General features: G+C 33.1%; 1 long non-coding RNA gene across 2 annotated transcripts; it reads left to right on the forward strand.

Moving 5' to 3' along the window:
- Positions 1–337: 337 nt before the first annotated feature.
- On the forward strand, positions 338–2,654 carry LOC139850419 (uncharacterized). 2 transcript variants are annotated; one of them, XR_011760028.1, is made up of 6 exons: positions 338–720; positions 825–911; positions 1,001–1,109; positions 1,567–1,654; positions 2,063–2,405; positions 2,524–2,610. It is a non-coding gene; the product is annotated as an uncharacterized lncRNA (long non-coding RNA). The 2 variants fall into 2 exon arrangements; XR_011760027.1 differs by having other exon boundaries at positions 2,063–2,654.
- Positions 2,655–15,214: the final 12,560 nt, after the last annotated feature.

The raw sequence follows: 15,214 nt of genomic DNA on the forward strand, positions 1-15,214 counted from the left end.
ACTATTTGTTAAGTGTACATGACTGATAAATCTGTGATGATATTAATTTTATACCAAGAATCAAATATTGCTGCAAAGTGATAAGCTTTTTTCTTTTATATGTAAAGCTTATGTTATAGCATCAAACATTGAGAATGTATAGGTAAAAAAAGAAATTAGAGTTTTTTGCTCAGCTATGTACAATTTTAGCTGATTTACATAGTATTTGAAATCATAAAGTGGAGAAGCTACTGCAAGTTTATTGTGGGCTTTTTGTTGATTGGGTTTTGTTGTTGTTGTTGTTGTTGTTGTTATGTTATTTTTAATGTCTTATATGTGTAGTTACTTATTGGCTGGTATCATTTGTTTGGTTAAGTATTATTTCTTCGATAGAAGCTTGGATTTTTTTTTAACTACTTAGGTGTTTTATGGTTTGTTGTTGCTTTTATTTGTTTATGTACCTGAGCATTACTAATTCTGCAAGCTGCTATAAATGATAATAAGCGAGATTATGTTGGTGTTATGGCAACTGTTAACTCTTATGTTTGTTTTGTTTAGGTTGTTGGTTGTTTTATATCAAGCTTTATTGGTGAATCAACCAAACAGTGGGATAAAACGATTCGAAACGCACATCACTCATATGACTGCAGGCAGAATTTGAAAGGATACCAACAGTTAGATTTTCACAGCACTATTTCGAATTCAAATCATACAGTGTACTGAAAGCATTCACAGTAACAGGTAAATCACATCTATACTATACATAAGAACAGTCCACACGTTACTTTAACATGAATATAATTACCATAATGCATATATCACATATTACATCGGATGTATTCAAGATGTTGAGGAAGTCAAACAAAGCGGTAAGCCGGTAACCCATACGAGGAACAGAAAGAAGGAACATCAATCAACTTTATCAATCTGGAGTATGTATAAAATGTATACAACATACAATTAACATCAGAAAAATTCTCTGTTACACAACAAATAATTAACTAGAGTTTTATCACAATAGAACTGAATGTCGAACGATCAAGCAAGGAACTTTGATCTTGAAACATATGGATCACTCCCCCAACCGGTCATCATCGCCATCAGCGGATGCTGGGTCAAACAAAACAAATGTAAGTACGACAAACGACACTCATTAACTTTCATCATTATTACATTTAGTTTTGATTTCAACCTTGCTGCTGCTTTTATGCTTTCGGTGTTCATTTGGTGAGTAGTTAATTAGTATCCGATGGGGTTGTTTTAAATTTAAAATGTGTTAGATAATGTTTGAACTGGGTAACAATGGACTCAAGAAAGATAGGAAAGAAATGCATTCAAGTTTTGAAAAACAAAAGTTCAATTTATAATCTGTTTAAAAAATCATAAGTTGAAAAGACAAGGTAGTGAACACACCATATGATATTGTACAAGTTAATGATGAGGTAGTTATTTGGCTTCCATAGTTGTAAGTGTGGTGAACATAAATAGATAGGTTGTGATTGTTGGCCTCTATCTTTCTGTTTATATAGTTGTTGGGAAGTATTTATTTGCATATGCAGACTAACCAAAAATCCGACCATTTCACAGATACAAAACAGCTTCAATTGTTTGGCATCTAATCAACCTATGTATACTTCAATCCACATACCAAGGAATTCCACCACCGCTTACCACCGTAAGTCAACATCCCAGAACATCATTGACATACACTAAAAAGTTAATATATTATTGAACAATTATTAGAGTAAATACATAATACATAATACCACTATTGAAGTAGTAACCCGTACCGAGCAAAATTTGAAGAACGGCTGTTGCTCACTCTTTACCATTTGTCAAACTGATGTAGTATCGAGATTTATGATTTATCACTTTAAATAGGTTTGTTACCTTTTGTCAAACTGATGCTATAATAATATGCTCTTTAATTCCATGTTTTAAATAATTTACTACATATTTAGATTTATGAAAATGATGGCGCAAATTTGTGTGAATGGTTTTTACATGATTTATTTGTTATGTATTTGTGGTTAATTACTTAATTATAACATCTTTGACTAATTACAATTTTTTCATTGTACAGAATTCCATTCCAGATTTATGATTCTTCTTAGGGGAGGGGTTAACGTGATCCATAATGGATACCCAGTTAACTGTATTATCACCATATGATGATGGATGATAATATTGTATATATTTAATGAAGCTAACGACACATTTTGGAAGGAGAATTATTAGTATATAAAAGAAATTATTCAAAAAAAAAAAAAAAAAAAAGTATATAAAAGAAATTATGTTCCCTGACTGGATTTATAGTTAAGGGTCATCTGATGCTCTTGCACAAACCCGGAGAGGTGCTCTAGAATCCATTTGTCTAATATAGACGGAGATCTTAAATGAGTTGGCAAAATGGGCTGGTCAATCAGGTTTGAAAACGTGACAAAACAAATAATTTCTACGAGTTGAAGGCCAGTCATTTATGTTATTACGTAGTATAAGTTATATTAACGCGAAGTTTTAAAACTAACATGCATTTTTTTTTAGGTAGTACCTCTTGATTAAGAAGATTGCTTCATGATCGATCTACTCGTTCTTAGTATTCATGTGTTTACTTCTTTATTATTAGCGCCAAATGTTATTAGAATTTTATATTTGATTTTTGTAACTATGTTTACTTCCAGATGAAATATATCTGAGATTCTGAGTTTGCTATTAAATAAAAATCAGTTGTTGGATGTCTATTTCATTTATAGAATTTGTTTGTTTTAATTATAATTTTAATATCATGCCCATGATTATTTTATTTTTATCATGACCATTATAGCTGAATTCCGCGACCCTAAAAATCGGTTTCATAATTTTACTTTGAGATTTAAGGACCCTTTTAAAAGGTCCTAATATATGTTTTTAGGACCTTTTTAATGGATTCTAATATATGTTTTAGGACCCATTTATAATGTAAATAATTATATTATAGGACTATAAAAAGGGTATCATCATTTTAGTTAGGATATTAGGATCTTCATTAACTGTCCTAACATGTGCTTTTTAGGACCTTTTTTGTGTGTTTTAGAACTCTAACGAAAGATCGCAATATAGTATTTAAGACTATTCGTGTGGTCCTTAATTATTTTATAAGACCCTATTTATGGGTTTCAAAAAACTTATTTTAGGACCCTATTTGTGTGGTTCTTAATGATATTATAGGACCCTTATTAATGGGTTTTATAAACTTATTAGAACCTTTTTTAAGAATCCTAATATATTTTTTAGGAGCCTTAAATAAAGCCCTTATATGTTTTAAAATATTAGAAGTCCCATTATATGACCCTATAATAAGGTCCTAATATGTTCTTGGGACCCTTCTTAAACATCCTTAATGATATTATAGGACCCTTATTCATGGGTTTCATAAACTTTTTCAGCTATTAGGACCCTTTTTAAAGATCATGATATGTTTTTTAGGACCCTTAAATAAAGTCTTTATATGTTTTAAAATATTAGAAGTCACATTATACGACCCTATAATAAGGTCCTAACATGTTCATGGGACCTTTCCTAACGGTCCTTAATGATATTATAGGACCCTTATTAATGGGTTTCATAAACTTTTTTCAGCTATTAGAACCATTTTCAAAGATCCTCATATGTTTTTTAGGACCCTTAAATAAAGTAATTATATGTTTTGAAATATTAGATAGTCGCATTATATGACCCTAGAACAAGGTCCTAATATGTTCATGGGACCTTTCGTAAGGGTTCTAATACATTTTTTAAAACCCTCTTCTAATAAGGTCCTAAAATGTTGTTAGGACCCTTCTTAGGCTATTGGGACGCCACTGTGGGAGGACCAATTCGTTAGTGGTCCTATCAGCTCAAAGGTCCTATTAGAGTACATAATAGGACCTTTGTGGTGGTCCTATAAGGCCGTTTTTCTTGTAGTGATTCCATGGTTGTACACATGCATTGTAACCATGGACAAGTCATATGTAGGTTTTAATAATGTAGTTATTAAAATTATGATTGCACACATAGCCCATAATGTCCCGACCTATGTATGATTGTGATTGTTGATTACGGCAATATTATGTCATGTTGATTATTTATTTTATTAGAAAGGCCATTTTGAAGCCAAAGTTGTATTTTATTTATTTTTCAATTTCATAGTATTTATTTATGTTTATTCTAAATTGTAAAAGTATTAGATTAGTTGTATTTTTCAATTTTAAATAAATGTAATAAGATGAAGATTGAAGATATAGATGCAACGTGAAGTTTGACTTAGAAGATGGCGAACAGGTCAAGTTAACAATGATGACGTTTGTCAAGTTCTTCACTTGGTTATTGAATCAAGTGGGAGCTATGATATTACCCTTAGTTTGAGCTCTTGATCCCATGTCGGCTCATGGGATCAATCATAGGATTTTTGGGCTAGGCTATGTGTGTGTGATGCATGGTTGTGTTTAATTTTATGCATTTATATTTAATTGTTGATTATAATATATGCTAAATGTTTTTGATGAAAACATCAAATAAAACCGGTAACGAGTTTCAAGATTTATATTGATGATTTTAAAAAGTTAAACTCTAACGAGTTTAAAGTTAAATGTTTTTTGAAACTCAAATAATATATATGGGCAACATCTTTTAAAACTGTTTTAAAACGATACACAATGTGTATTTGTTATTTTTATATATAAAATAAAATAACAAACTAGACGCATAAACACGATTGACATATATATAATTGGTTAAAATGTTTTTTTTAACTAATAGTGTAGCGAATCTTGTGTGCATGCATTATTCGTTGACACGAACGTTTTCTAAAATACCCGTCAAATTTAAGTCATGCCATCCAATGAGCTTGCAAACACTCCTCGTTATTTTTCTGATCTACTGAGACTAGGCTGAATTATAGCCACGAGGTGAATTTTTCGATCTAGTTAGACTAGCGTGAATTTCCACTATTTTCAAATTGGATGACTTAATCGTATTCATGGTGAGACCTGAGTTCGAGGCAAGGATGGGACAAACATGTCATTAGATAATAGTGGTTTGTTGGACTACATATATCTCTAGGTTCCATAAAGATCTAAGAGTTGTACTTGTAATGCAATTGGTACCCGCTACCTACCAATAGACTCCATAACTGCTAGCTGATCAACAGATGTGGCTATAAAACCTCTATGTGGATCTTAGGCTTTCGTAAAATAATTATTTTTTTAAAAATATTATAAAAATTTGGGTAGTTAATTTATTAAAGTTCAATATCGAAAATACTAAATTGAATCTTATATCTGTTGTAGATGTCAAATAATCAAAACGTAAACCAAAACACATTTCCTTCTTTGTTGGAGAAGGATAAACTCAATGTTCAAACTTCCTAGACTGACACTGCAACCTGAGAATTGTTCTCAAGTATGAATGAAAGTTGAACAAAATTAGAACCCTTATCCGATCCTCCTGTTTGCGCAGCTCCTGCTGCTAAGCAAAATGCTTATCGAAAGTTGTTCGATGAGTAGGAGAATTAGGATGAAAGGGTGAAAAAGAATAAGTCGAATACTTTGTGGAAGGGATATGAAAAATCATTTGTCAAGGAAATTATTCCACCTTCCAAGAAAGAAAGCCCAACAAAAGACGCCGAATGTTTCCATTGCGGAAAGGTTGGCAATTGGAGAAGGAAGTTGTCCTATCTACCAATCTGAGCTGAGAAAAGGCAATGCTGGTAAGACTAGCAAACTCAGGTATATTTCATATACAGTTATATACTTTTTCTAGTGATTCCTGGATCTTTGTTAACCGGTTGTGGCCTTCACACCTGTAATAATATGAAAGGAATGAGAAGAAGTAATAGACTGAAGAAAGGCACAGTAGATTTGCGAGTGAGCAATGGGAATCAAGCTTCAATTGAAGCCATTGGTCACTATGAGCTTACTCTTCCAAGTGGTCTTATTATTTTATTGAAACAATCTTATTATGCTCCTAATATTAGGAGCAATATGATTTGAAAGATGCTGGTTTTGAACTTGCATTTACGCACTTTGATATTTCAATTTCTAAGGATAATATTTATTTATCTTAATGCCTATCCAAGTGATGGTATTTTTGAAATTGATATGCATGGTGTGATTTCAAATGAGAATTCTATGTATACCTATACTGCCAAGCAATTTAAGCAACGCTAGAATAAGACCTATATATGCCATTGTCATCTTGGTCATATAAACAACGCATTTCAAAACTCCATTCTTATGGACTTTTGGAATCAAATGGCTTTGATTCATTTGATGTATGTGAGTAATGTTTATGTGAAAGGATGATAAAGGCTCATTTCTCCGATTTAGGTGAAAGAGCTACATATCGTTTAGGACTAATACATATTGATGTACGTGACCCTTTCAGAACAATGTCTAGAAATGGTAAATCTTGCTTCGTTAAATTAACTATGGTTATAGTAGATATGTTATGTTTACTTGCTGAAACATAAACATTAAGTTTTTGAAACGTTCAAGTTCTTAAAAAACGAAATAAAAAATCAGCTTGGAAATATATCTAAATCACTTCACTCTGATGGAGGAAGTGAGTATATGAGTCAAGAGTTTTTGGACCACTTATAGAATTGTGGAATTGTCTTACAATTCACTCTACCTCACACACCACTAATCAATGGTGAGTCTGAATGGAGGAATCGAATTTTACTTAATATGGTTTGATCTTTGATAAGTCTGACTACTCTACTACCGTCTTTTTGAGGTTATACATTAGAGTCTGCTGCAGGCATACTCAATATGGTTCCAACCAAGAAGGTAGAAAAGACACCATATAAAGTATGGCATGGGAAGATTCCCAAGTTGTCTTATTTGAAATTTTGGGGTTGTGAAGCGTATGTGAATCATGACACTACAAACAAATTAAAACCCCGAAGTATTAAATTTCACTTTATGGGATACCCAAAGGAAACAATGGGTTACTACTTATACTATGAAGCTGAAAACAAAGTGTTTTCTGCTCGGTCTACTGAATTCTTAAAAAGGAGATCTTCTCTTATAAGAATTTAGTGGGAGTAAAGTAGATCTTAAAGAAATTCAAGAACCACAAAGTAAGATACCTTCTATAAGCATTCGTAATCCACACGTTGAATCTGAGCGCATTGTTGGTGAGTCAGAACATGTTGCACCTGAACTTCATAGGTCTGGTGGAACTCCTCATCGGCATAAGAGGTTTGATTATCTGATTAATTCAGATGAACCTCACCTAGAGAATTATGAACCCTCTAGCTACCGTGAAGCCATATAAGATTACGTATCTTAAAAATGGTAAGATATTATGAATGCAAATATGCAGTCCATGAAAGATAATCAAGTATGTGACTTGATTGATCTTCCACCCAATTGTAAGACAATGAGGTGTATATGAGTCTTCAAACAGAAGACTAGCATGGACGGTAATGTAAACACTTTTAAAGCTCGACTCGTGGCAAAAGGTTATGATGAAACTTTTTCACCGATCGCGAGCTTTATACATTAGGATACTTATTGTCATAGCTACTTTTCATGATTATGAAGTATGGTAAATGGATATCATAATCGATTTTCTAAATGGCGACCTAAGCAAGGACGTATATATGGTTTAGTCGAAAGGATCTATATATCCTAAGCATCCTATTAAAGTCTGCAAGCTTCTAAAATCCATTTATGGATTAAAGCAAGCATTCAGGAGCTAGACTTTTATGTTTGATGAGAATATCAAAGAGTTTGGTTTTTCTTAAAAACAAGATGAGCTATGTGTTTACATTAAATCTAGTGGAAGCAAAGTAGTCTTCTTGATCTTGTATGTTGATGACATACTGCTTATTGGAAATAACATTTCAACTTGAAAGATGTCAAGTCTTGACTTGAAACATTTTTCCATAAATGATCGAGAAGCTACTTATATACTTGGAATCATGATCTATAGAAATAGATTCAAATGGCTTATTAGTTTGAATTAATGTACATATCTTATCTTGCAGAGATTTAATATGCATTACTCCAACCTTGGAGCATTGCCTGTGCAAAAGGGCATAACCTTGAGCAAGTCTCAAAGTCTTATCACACATGATGAGATAATATGAATGAAATGTATCCCATATGTTTCGGCTATAGGATCCATTATGTATGCCATGTTATGTACTAAAATGATGTCTCGTTATTTTTGAGTTTGACGAGTCATTATCAACAAAATCTAGGTTAAGAACATTTGATTGTTATCAAGAATATTCTTAAGTATTTGTAGAGTACTAAAGATATGTTCTTGGTTTACGATGTTTTGGAAAAGGAGTTAAGTATTAACCATAATACATGATGCTAGTTTCCAAACTGATCGAGATGATTCTCGATCCCAGTCAGGTTGTGTCTTTTTCATGATGGATGAGATAGTTGATTGGAAGAGCTCTAAGAAGACCACGGTTGAACAATCTACAACAAAAGCAGAATACATTATTGCTTGAGAAGCTGCTCAGGAAGCTGTTTAGATTAAGAAGTTTACTGTTGAACTCGAAGTAGTTCCCAACATTAAAACTTCTATGAAAATGTATTGTGATAGTTCGTCGCGTATTATACTTGCGAAAAAATCACATATACATTAATCCATCTGACACATTCTTCAAAAGTTTAACTACATTCATGAAGTCATTGAGAAGGATGTTATTAGTATTCTTAAGGTTCAAACAGATGATATCGTGGCTGAACCGTTCACGAAACCCTTGATGCACAACTAGCATGATGATCATGCTAGTAATATTGGACTTCATTAAGCTACTAATCTTTTTCATTTGTAATTTAGTATTTGGATATCTCTGGAACATTAAACAGTTTTATCTAAATGAATTGAGATACTCGGTATGGTTTTTTTCATTTATATTACCGTGTTCTATATTAGCATGTTGAATCCATGAATAATTGTTGATTATTCTAAAGCTCCATAATCGATCATGTTATGCGAGTAACATGAGTTAAGATTATTATGAAATTTGGTTTTATTCACTGATGGTGAATAGTTAACTAACTGAGGCCAAAATTCATATGTATTCATTGATGATGAATATTGGAATGACCCAATCATGAGATGTCACTAAATGGATCGTCGTCAATAGTGAATCTCATAATGGTTATGTCTTTGTGTCCTTAGACCTGAGATGTATATGTTGGTTTTCGATTGTATGACATATTATACTTTGATATGGTTAAACGTTGTCCTGAACAAGGTAGTTATAAAGGCCATCATTGGGTATGATGTGAAGTACATGACAAACACATATAATCAAAATGGGATTTATTCCTCTACGTGAGAGTATGATACCACTGGGCCCCTCGATGAAAATGAATGGATATTTACACGGCCGTGTCCAAGCAATATTGATTGATGATCAATTTAAACTTGGTGATCACATTTAAATTTTCTAGATCGAGAAACAGAATTGATTGACACATGAGAATGACTAGATCCATGTCTCATGTCAACTCGGTATCGGTAATAAAGGGACAATAGATACTCAATCATTAAATCATTTTTAATAATAATGATAGTTTCGTTTAACAGAAATAAACACTTGTATATTTTTGGGGGCATTGACGTGTTGCTAGACGCCAATATATGTCTGTATAGTTTTCTAGATGTTATGTCATGCATAAGTGGGAGTTTGTTGGTTCAGTGTGCACGTCATAACACAAATCTATACTACTGGTTATATACAGGCCTATGGGGTCACACACTTTAGCACTTAGACACCAATTATTATATATACTTGTTGATATATAATTGTAACCTATAGTTCGAAGAACATAGTTTAATTAAATATGATTTAATTATATATGAATGATCAATTAGTCGTTGTACCACAAATTATTGGATGAGCTTATTTTAAATATATAAATATAAATGCCGCATGTTTTTGTTATACAATTAATAAAAGAGTTTTTATCCTTGAAGTCAAATATGGCAAACAAGAAATATTAATATATATTCTCTAGTGTGGTTGATTGCAAGAAAACAAAAAAAGGAAAAGATTTTGGTAGTGTGTTTGATTGCAAGAAAACAAAAAGGAAAAGATTTTGGCTTCTTTGAAAATGATACGGCAATTTAAGACCACTACAAGAAAAATGCTCCTATAGGACCTTTTTTCTGGGACCTAGTAAAATATGGTCTTAAATGCTACTTACATAGGACCAGACAATATTTAGGGTCCTATTATGACATACGCTTCTAGAGTATGGTCCTATTATGTCCTATTATGAGATACGCTTTTAGAGTAGGTCCCATAATTATATATTTTCATAGGACACTTAAAAAGTAGATCCTAATAGAGGATCTTATAAGACATTTATTTGTTAGAGTCTCATTATGTGTTTATGTAATAGGACACTTAATATGAACGTCATATTAAATATACCTTTAGAGGCCAATTATTTCCGAGAGTCTTATTAAACTTTAATATATTAGGACTTTTGGTACTTATGTCATATAAATTTATGTTATTAGGACACATTAAATGACGGTCATATGACAGGTACCTTTATAAGACGTTTATTTTTGTAAGTCGTGTGATAGTAGAACATAATAGGACTTAATATGACTGATTGATTTTTTTTTGTCCTAATTGTCATATTATTTCATAAGACACTTTAATTGTGAACCATAAAATAGCACTTTATAAGACTTTTAACGGCATAGTGTCGTATTATATGTTAATTTAATAGAACACTTTATATAAAAGTCATGAAATAAACTCTCATAGAACATTTATTTGTCATAATCGTATTATAACATAAGCTAACAACATATGTGATATTTATGTTGTATCATTGTAAAATTTTAGGACACTTTAATTATTTAATATTATGGAGGAGTTTTTGGGGTCCTAATTATCATATGATTTCATAGGTGTAACAACCCGACTTCAATTCACCAAAAACGTGTACCAATTTTTTTTTAAAAATGTATAACACTAATATCTAATCATTTCATGAAATTAAATAGGACGTTTTTTAAAAGGTATAACGAAGGGTGGGACGTTTTCCAGCAGATCTGGACGGCGTCCAATTGGCCTTCCAGCTGCCGTCCCCGGGTCCAACTTACACGATGTGACGCCCCGTACTAAATCATCATGTACGGACCATCAACAACAGGATCATTACAAGGTCAAACACTATATGCGTTTTCAAAACAAGTTTGCATTCATGATAAAAGGTGACGTCATAACCAACGTCAAATATTTTACATCAAAAGTATGCTTCTATGAATAGAAGTAATTAATAATTGTACGTGACCCTTAGGTCGTTACAAATCATATTTTCAAAAGTAATAATGTTTATGAATGCAAGATAAACGTTCATGCGGTGACATCTCTAAAGCAGCGGGTTTCTACAGCAAGACTAGTACAACAGCGGAAGCAACCTTAAGCACCTTAGAAAAACATGCTTAAAAACGTCAACACAAAGTTTGGTGAGCTATAGTTTAAGTATAACAGTAATGTAAGGTAGGCCACGAGATTTCAGTGCTACAAAGAGCGTTTCAAAACAGTATGATAAAGTATATGTATAACCGTGGGCACTTGGTAACTAACTTAATGTTTATAACCCCCTGAAAGTACACTTGGTAAGTGCGTATGTTTACGAAGTATTAAACACCCGTTAAATGCTAGCGCTACTAGCCCGAGTGAGGATGTCAAATCCTATGGATCCATATCTAAGATTCGCGTTCACCGGTTCAAAAACCAATGACTAAACGTTACCGATCAGTATTCGAAAAATTATCTACTCGAACAGAACTAACTAAAAATCAACTTTACAATAGCCCAGGTATTCTGATCAGTTCCAGAAAACAGTAAACAATGTGTTCTGGTGGGTTCTTGGTGCTTGATGTTCATCACGGTTCTCATCCTTGATGCATATAGCTTCAAGTGTACAACTCATTGATGTGTTTACATCATCTTTACCAAGTTTTGACCATTATAACACAAGTGTAAGTCTAAGATAAGTAGAACAACTCAATTAAGTGTTGCAAGTAGTTTGATGAACCAAAGTTACATCAAGATCTTAGATTTAACACATACATGAAATATAAAAGTAATATTGAACTACAACTTGGAAGTAAACTAACTAATCAAGATCTTAAGTTGTAGAACATAGTTCTTAGTTAGATCTTGAAAATCCAAGACCCAAAAGTCTAGATCTAAAGTTATTAAGTTAGATCCTAAGTATTAACACTTGAATCTTTACTTTAATGAAACCATAAGTTATAAAACTTAGATTTTCACCTTGTAAAGTGTATGTAAGCTTACAAGCTTTTGTTTATGACAAAATAAGTAGACCATAAGCTATAGAACTTAGATCTTTCATAAGTATTTGAAGTTATAACTAGAAAGTTAAACCTCCATGTTCTTGAACTTATAAAGTTACTTTTAGTTCCAAGAAGTATGAGATCAAGATTAACTTGTAATACTTGACCATGTAACCAAAATCACGAATTGAATAAGTGCAAGAAATGAAGTAATAAACTAAATAAACAAGTAACTAGTTCATGGTTGTTCATACTTTAAAGATTCAAGCCAAAGTCTTGATCTTTAAGGAAGTAAACTTTAAGTTTACTAACATGAATTCAAGTAATGATTTTTACAACACATGAACTTTAATCTTTTAACAAGTATTATGGAAGAATCAAAACATAAACTTGATTCTCCTTAGTTCTTGTATGTTCTTGAATAACAAGATGGTATGAAGAATAAACTAACAAGTTTGATTCTTAACAACAATGAGCAACTACAAGTAAATAAACAACAAACAAAGAACAAATGATGATGATGATTATGTATGTATGCTACGGTTTTTGGACAAGGAAAAGAAGAGAGAATTAAGCTTGTTACTTACAAGTCTTGAGAGAAAAATGAGATGAGAGAAACAGTGCAAGTAAGTGTGTGTAAAAGTGAGGAAGTGAAATGAGAAAGTGCTAGTAATTAAGTGAGCAAAATTTGAAAATAAAACTCTCCCCACACCTACCTAAATCGACGGTTTCAAGAGCAAGAGGGGGGAGGGAGATGTCCACTAGGTTCTTCATGTATTTGGCTCAAAAAGTTGGTAATTAGGGGTGTTTGCATGGGAAAGATGTGTAAGTAACTTGTAACTAGATTCCACACAACTTAATTAGTCTAGTTTAGTTCTAAAGTAATACTTGCATGATAAGTTGGGCTAATTAGTCCATTAAGTGTGTAGAGTGGGCTTCTTAAGTCCATTAATCATGAGTCCATTAATAAAAGACCAAGTATGTAGCAAATAATCCAATAAAGCCCAAGTAATTAACCATTAGCACTAGTTAATTAAAAATGATTAATAAAACTTAATCATGAATGCAAATAATATCTAAAATATTATTCGTGAAAAGTTCGTGTGTCACAAAGACGAATCGGGGCATTTAAAGTCAAGTACGGTGACAAGTAAATGTAATAAAATACATTCATTAACACGCAAGCATTAATAATAAATATTAATAATTAAACGTTGGAAAATCCAGGGTAGTTACATTACCCACCTGTTAAAGAAAATTTCGTTCCGAAATTTTAAGCTGAGGTAGATGGAGGCGTCGGGAAAAGGTGAGGATACTTCTGCATCATTTGATCCTCTCGCTCCCAGGTAAACTCAGGTCCTCGTTTGACATTCCATCGTACTCGGACGATCGAAATCTTTGTGCATTTTAAAGTTTTGACCTCACGGTCCATAATTTCAACAGGCTCTTCCACGAAGTGGAGTTTGTCGTCAATAGTAAGTTCTTCCAGTGGTATGATAAGTTCGGGTGCAGCAAGACACTTCTTCAAGTTTGACACATGGAAGGTAGGATGAATTGAGCTCAATTGTGTTGGAAGATCCAAACGGTAAGCAACGGGTCCAACTGTAACGACCCAACCCTCATTATAACAAAAACACGACACAAAAAAAAAATATTTCTGTGACTGCCCATCTGGACGGCGTCCAGAAATCGGGACGGCGTCCAGCACTTAAAACTGGGACGACGTCCAAGGATTTGGGACGGCGTCCCAATGAACTAAAACCTACTGATCAGTTTGCCTTTACGCGTGTGCGAAAAACCCGACTCCCGACACTTTTTAGCGAAACCAATTATCACATCACATCAATATATGTAAAACTAAGAGATTCCCACAATAAAACCAAGTTTACATCATCGGGCCCACAACGACCCGTTTTACAATTTCGTTCAAAAATATAAGTTTCGACCACAAAAGTTTAAATACCAAACGACACCTAGAGTATGGTGTTTGGGGTTAAACTACCCAAATCTTGGCCGAACTTTCCATAAAGCTAAAACCCCCGAGGTGCCACTAGTCCAAGCGAATACCTTTTCCTTTATCCAAGCCGGATCCTAAAAAGGTAAACAACGAGAGGGTAAGCTTACGCTTAGTGAATGCAACAATTATACATATACATATATAATACACCTACTTGCAAGCACTTACACAAATACCTCATACACGCTAGCAATTTACAAAGCATACCATCGCAAGTATAACTCTAAACTCTTCAAGACCACAAGCTAGCACATTAATAGCATATATATATACTACAACACAACGTGTAATTATGGTTAACCAATAACACAAGGGAATGGTACTTTGAATTTACCATCGGTGTTCGTAACAACCATTAGTGTTCAACGACATATATCACTAACCCCTAGGCGACACGGACAACGAAATATCCGTTCAAGCAATCGTTAGTGTACAACGAATATATCACTAACTCTTGGGCAATTTGGACAACGAGATGTCCATCGTTAGTATACAACGAAATATATCACTAACTCTCGGTGGTATAGACACGTATACCAGGCCCCAACCCCCGCCCTACAAATAGATACATTATATACACACATGTATAATCATTCCACTCACCTTGTCGTCTAGGCGAGATTTCCAATAACAACTTGAATTCTTCAAAGCGAGTCACCTAACACAATTAACTCTCAATTAATACACATAACAAATTGGACTTTCCACCAACTAGTCAAACTAGTGCATTTATGGCCCAAATGGGTATTTATGACCCATTTGCCCTAAAATCACCAACTCAAGGTCTAATTCCCCAACTAATCACTAAAAGCTAGTGATTAAGGTTCTAAGACTTCCAACAACGCATAACTATTGTGTTTTCATACCTAATTTAACCCGCTAGGTCAAACTCACCCATTT

This window comes from Rutidosis leptorrhynchoides, chromosome 5, assembly GCF_046630445.1.
Source record: "Rutidosis leptorrhynchoides isolate AG116_Rl617_1_P2 chromosome 5, CSIRO_AGI_Rlap_v1, whole genome shotgun sequence".
In the NCBI taxonomy this organism is placed as follows: domain Eukaryota; kingdom Viridiplantae; phylum Streptophyta; class Magnoliopsida; order Asterales; family Asteraceae; genus Rutidosis; species Rutidosis leptorrhynchoides.